Raw genomic sequence first — 6,256 nt, 5'->3', positions numbered from 1 at the left:
GAAGAGAGTTCAACATGGGAAAAGGTAATCAGTCTCCAGAGGAGGTTTCCCAATTTTGTTTTCGAGGACTAAGCAATTCTTAAGGGGAAGGGAATGTTACGTCAACTATAATACCGTGTGACCACGGTATAAGGCGAGAAGCCAGAGGGCTTAACAGCACTTGCATTAATGGGCCTAAAGGGCTTAGATCTAGGGTCACGCCTAGGTCTAGGCATTTATGAGGTGGTGCATAAGGAGTCCTAGAGAGGGCTATAAAGAGAGGAGTCCCTTGTGGGACATGTGGCACCAAAGTTAGAGGCCAAGTGGCAAGTGCTGGGCTAGGAGGGAGGATTCTAGAGGGAGCCAAAAAAAGAAAGGAGGTTTAGGGGGCTCCAAGAGAAGGGAATCCGTGGTCGAGTGAATTATCACAGTAGAATCCCTTGAGGTTTGAGGACCCGCAACATATTCCCAGTGGGACAGCTGAGAATTCAATTCCTAGATGGGCTAGATTGACACTTACACATGCTAAAGATCAACCTATATTGGGGAGAACTAGGGCCAGCACTCAAAATGCTAACAACCATGTGGATTTTTCTCTCATGACCCAAGTGATGGAAGTTGAAATTGAGCCTCAGTGCTTTGAGGATGCTCAAGGCAATCTGGCATGGCAAAAAGCCATTGGAGTTGAGATTAGATCCATTCAAAAGAATACTACATGGGACTTGGTTGATGTGCCCATTGGCAAGAATGTGGTTGGCACAAAATGGATCTACAAAATAAAGTATCATGCAAATGGTACACTTGAGAAGTACAAAGCCCATTTAGTTGCCAAGGGGTATGCACAAGAAGAGGGGATAAATTATGAGAACACTTTTACTCCAATGGCCAAGATGACTACCATCCGCTCTATCATCTCTCTTGCTGCATTTTATGGTTGGTCTGTGTACCAGATGGATGTCAAGACCGCCTTCCTCAATGGGGATCTCAAGAAGGAGGTCTATGTGCATCAAACCTAGGATTTTGTTGTTCAGGTATAGGAGCACAAGGTATGCAAGCTCAGGAAAGCCATGTATGGGCAGATACATCAGTACTTGCTGTCCCAAGGCTCACATAGAGCCAAATTTATGTGTTTTGCAACATAAATCAGATTTGTCCTTACAGGTTCTTTATGTTGATGACATCACACTCACTAGCAATAATTCTCAACAAATTGTAGTAGTGCAGTTCATTCTTTATCAGACATTTGACATGACAACTCTCGGCCTCTTATACTACTATATTGGCATTTAATTTTGGCAAACCCAAGGGGGGATTTCTACATCACAAATTGAATATGCCAAGGGGTTGTTGCAAAAATTTAAGATGGACAATAGTAAGCATGTGGCCACTCCATTGGAAAAAGGACTCAAGCTAAGTAAGCATGATGAGGTTGAAAAGTGTGATGGTACTTTGTATAGACAACCAATTGGTAGTTTGATTTACTTATGCTCTATGTGGCCAAACATTGCCTATGCCACATGTCTTTTATCTCAATTCATGCATTGTCCCACAATCATGCATTAGAATGCAATGAAGAGGGTACTCTATTATGTACATGGTACACTTACCTATGGGCTGCAGTATGCTCTAGATGGTGACATTTCTTTGAGTGGATTTATAGACTCAGATTGTTTAGGTCCAGTTTTGGCTATTGCTTCTCATTGGGCTCAGCTTGTATTTCATGGCGCAATAAGAAGCAAGACCGAGTGTCTCTCTCTAGTAGTGAAGCAGAGTACAAGGTTGCGAATTCCTCCACTATGGAATGTATGTGGTTGAGGAAGGTTCTGCATGACTTGCATCATGCTCAAGATGGTGATGCAACTCAGATCTTTTATGACAGCTAGAGTTGCATTGCTATTGGAAACAATCATGTATTTCATGCTCGCATGAAACACATTGAGAATCACTATCATTATGTGTAGGATTGTATTAGAGATGGCTTCATCGACCTCACATATTGTTCCATTGAGAACAATGTGGCTGATATCTTCACTAAAATCCTATCAGCGCCTCTTTTCACATGACATCAACATGGCTTGGGGATATGAGATATACAAACAATGTCAAGGGAGGTTGTAAAATGACATTATTTTCTTTTGTACTCCCATAGGTTGCTATATCCACATGTGGATGAATTTGTGCAACCATGGTGCTTTAGGTACTTCAAGTACTATTAAGACTAGACTTCACAGTACTTTAGCCATATCATTGAGGGGGGATTTGTGGAGATATCTACAAGGATATAGTGTTGTAGGCCATAAGTCAAGTATATGGTTGACCAATTGGGTACTATATATACCAAGTACTTGTATTGTTTTATTTGAACATTTCAGTTGGAGTTCACTTGTGTTCACTTCTTGTTCTCTTATGTTCACAACTCTTCTCCATTCTTGTTCCTACAATAATAACTAACATAAAGCTTATAAATAAAAAACGAATAATCCAAGGTATCAAAAAACCATGGTCAAATATATTTATACATCATCATTTTTTGTGTCCTCTATGTCTTTCACAACTTTGCCTCAGTACTCGTCATCCTTTAACCTACTTGTAGAGGTTGGAGAAGGTTTTAGTGTGAAGTTTAGTATTTTTGCTAGCATATCCCGTTTGCTATTGGAGTTGCTTTGTTGGATGTCTTTATTCTCTATTCCACCCACACATTTAGAGACTCATCACTCTCAACAAGACATGCATATATTGCCACCAAATCTCCTGCATCAGCTTCTTTTTTGTGAGGTCTAGACATCTTCTTTTCTTTATTAGCATTACTCGAGTGACAACCCCCCTCTATAAATACGTCCAAAATATCGTGTTCATCATGATAGAATGAATCTCTCAAACCACCGATATATTCAAAATTTTATCTTCTTGTGCATCCTTTGTGTCCATCCAAGAGAGATTAGGTTTGCAGCCTAACGATATGAGCTAACCACAATTAAAATCATCAACTTTTAAAAGTAAACACAAAGCACCATGTATTGGTGGTGAGATGGTTGTTTGGCACCATCATATGAACACCATTCTAACTTTGTATGCCAATGTTTTGCTTTGCACATTCATTTTTCTCCCAATAATATGTGAGTCCTCAATAACTGCAACACGAACAAATTAGGAGTGATTGTTAATAGAATCCAAGAGAATGAAGATAGACAAATTAGGAGTGATTGTTAAAAGAATCCACAAGAGTGAATAAGGGAGAAAAAATCCTACTAACTTTGATGGAAGGAATTGAATCTCCTTCAATGTGAAGGACTACAAGAGCTAAAGGAATATCACAAGCTAAAGTATATACACACTACTTTTATACATGGAATTATTTGAAGTTATTTTACCCCATTTTCCATGTGCAATTTTGTGAAGGGGATATTACCCTCATTTTCCTATATCCCTTGTACTTGAGCTATTACATCACCATGTTTCTACCATAGGAGGGTGGTGGTTTATCCACTAATTCTAAAGGACGTAAAAACTAAAAAATACTGGTATTAAGATCATATGCAGTGTAAGATGAGAGTGCTCTCAACGGAAGCAAGAACGGAAGAAGGAGAGAGAGAGAGAGAGAGAGAGAGCCACACAAGTTTGGTGGGTGCAGAACCACCCTAATCTTCTTTTTCATTCATTTATATGTGTGTTTGAGTATTGTACATAACTGGGGTTAAGGCACAGTGACCTTTAACCCCCACAACCTCCCACTTAAAGGACAATGTGCCTTTAAGGGAGAACAACCAGTGAGCATACTATCCAATGCCCATCAATACACGACAATACTCAAACCGCTGACTAGGTAGACTCTTCGTCAGCATATCTGCAGGGTTATCATCTGTATGAACCTTGACAAGCTCTATGCGCTTGTCCTCAAGTACCTCCCTGATGAAATGGTACCTGACCTCAATGTGTTTGGTCTTTGCATGAAAGACCGGATTCCGTGCTAGCTGAATAGCACTCACCAATGCCTCTTTCCTGGATTAGCCATATACCAGCTAACAACTCCCACTGCAAATGCAATGTCTGGTCTAGTACCTATCATAGCATACATAAGACTCCCAACTGCTGATGCATAAGGAACCTTGGCCATCATGGCCCTCTCCTCATCTGATTTGGGACTATCTGTATGACTCAGTTTCACATATGGAGGCAATGGAGTACTCACTGCCTTCCCCCCCTCCATATTGAAACGCTGTAATACTTTTGTAACATACTCTTTTTGTGAAAGCCAAAGGAGTTTCCTACTCCGATCACGCGTGATGCGCATACCAAGAATATGACCTGCAAGTCCCAAATCCTTCATATCAAAGGCCTCATGCAACTTGGCCTTTAATGCATCTAGCTCATAAGTATTCTTGCTAGCCAATAGCATATCATCCACATATAGTGCCAGGATTATCAGGCTACTATCCTTAGCCCTTTTAGTGTAGAGGCAGTGATCAATTTCACTCCTTCTAAAACCCTGGGACCGAATGAAAGCATCAAACTTCTGATACCATTCTCTAGGTGCTTGCTTAAGACCATAGAGACTCTTTTTCAGCTTGCAAACTAAATGCTCTTTGCCCTTTTCTTCAAAGCCTTCCGGCTGCACCATGTAGATGTCCTCATGCAAATCCCCATGCAAGAAAGCTGTCTTGACATCCATTTGCATAAGCTCCATATCCTCTACTGCCACTAGTCCAAGCATGCATCTAAGTGTGGTCATCTTCACAACCGGAGAGAATATCTCATCAAAGTCCACACCCTTCTCTTGCTTGAACCCTTTAGCAACCAAACGGGCCTTGTATCTAGGCACATCATCACCTGTGACCTTCATTTTGTAGACCCATTTACATGGCAATGCTTTCTTTCCATGTGGCAAAGAAACCAAGTCCCAAGTCTTATTCTTCATAAGTGAACTCATCTCTGATTGCATAGCATACTCCCACTTGCGTTGATCCTCACGCATCATAGCCTCTCTATAGCAAGAAGGCTCCCCGCAATCAGTAAGCATCACATAGTCTACCCCTGGAACAAACCTATCAGGCAGTCTAGACACTCTAGATGATCTTCTCAAGGGCATTTCAGCTTGCTGTCCCACTTGCATATCAGCCACATTTGGCTCATCATTTCCACCAATAGATGATCCATCATCTACCCTTGATTGTATACCTGTGGGAGTACTTGGTTGTACCATTTCTTGCACATTTGGTGCATGGACAGCTTGCTGTCTATCAACATACGCAGGTGGATTCACATCCTGGAAAGTGATTCTCCTCATTTCCACATCCCTCATGGGTACCTTATGCATCTTCTTCTCATTGAAGACCACATCATGGCTGCGTATGATCTTCTTTGCTTCTGGATCCCAGAGACGATAGCCCATCTCTCCACTTTCACCATAACCTAGAAAGATGCATTTCCTAGACTTAGGATCTAGCTTCTTTCGAAGCTCTTTTGGCACATGTGCATATGCCTCACACCCAAATATACGCAAATGAGAGTAAGAGGGCTTCTTGCCACTCCATGCCTCTTCAGGAATACCACCATCCAAACTCTTACTAGGTGATCTATTGATCACATGCACTGCAGTCTTCATTGCCTCAGCCCAAAAACCACCAGAAAGACTTGCATTGGAAAGCATGCATTGCAACCTTTCTTGAATGGTACGATTCATCTTTTCTGCAACTGGATTTTGCTCTGGAGTACGAGGGGATGTGAGCTCCCTCTTAATCCCACGTGTATCACAGAAATGCTGAAAGTCATGAGAGAGATACTCTCCACCATTGTCAGTCCGTAGGCATTTAAGCATTCTACCTGACTGATTCTCAACCAAGGCCAGCCATTTCTGAAATACTTGGAATACATCACTCTTCCGAGCTATAGCATAAGCCCACACTTTCCTAGTTGCATCATCAATGAATGTCACATAGTATTCGGCCCCGCCTAATGACCGTGTAGGCATGGGACCACACACGTCTAAATGCACCAAATCAAGCATTTCAAACTCTTTCTTTCCCCTTCTTTTATGGGCTGATTTAGTCTGCTTCCCATAGAGACAATGCTCACAAAATTCAAAATCAGAGAAACTCAAATGCGGTACATAACCCAAACGGCATAAGAGTTTCATCCCATTCTGGCTCATGTGCCCCAACCTGCAATGCCACAAAGAAGTGCTTGGCTGCTCGGTTATTGCAACAACATGATCAAATACCCCTGATACATGTAAGGGATACAAAGTCCCACACTTGGCACCCCTGGCCAAAAGCATAGA

The sequence above is a fragment of the Dipteris shenzhenensis genome, chromosome 28, assembly GCF_047967505.1.
Source record: "Dipteris shenzhenensis isolate YYH24624 ecotype China chromosome 28, Dip_SZ_1.0, whole genome shotgun sequence".
NCBI classification, from domain to species: Eukaryota; Viridiplantae; Streptophyta; class Polypodiopsida; order Gleicheniales; family Dipteridaceae; genus Dipteris; species Dipteris shenzhenensis.
This window is presented reverse-complemented; position numbering follows the sequence as displayed.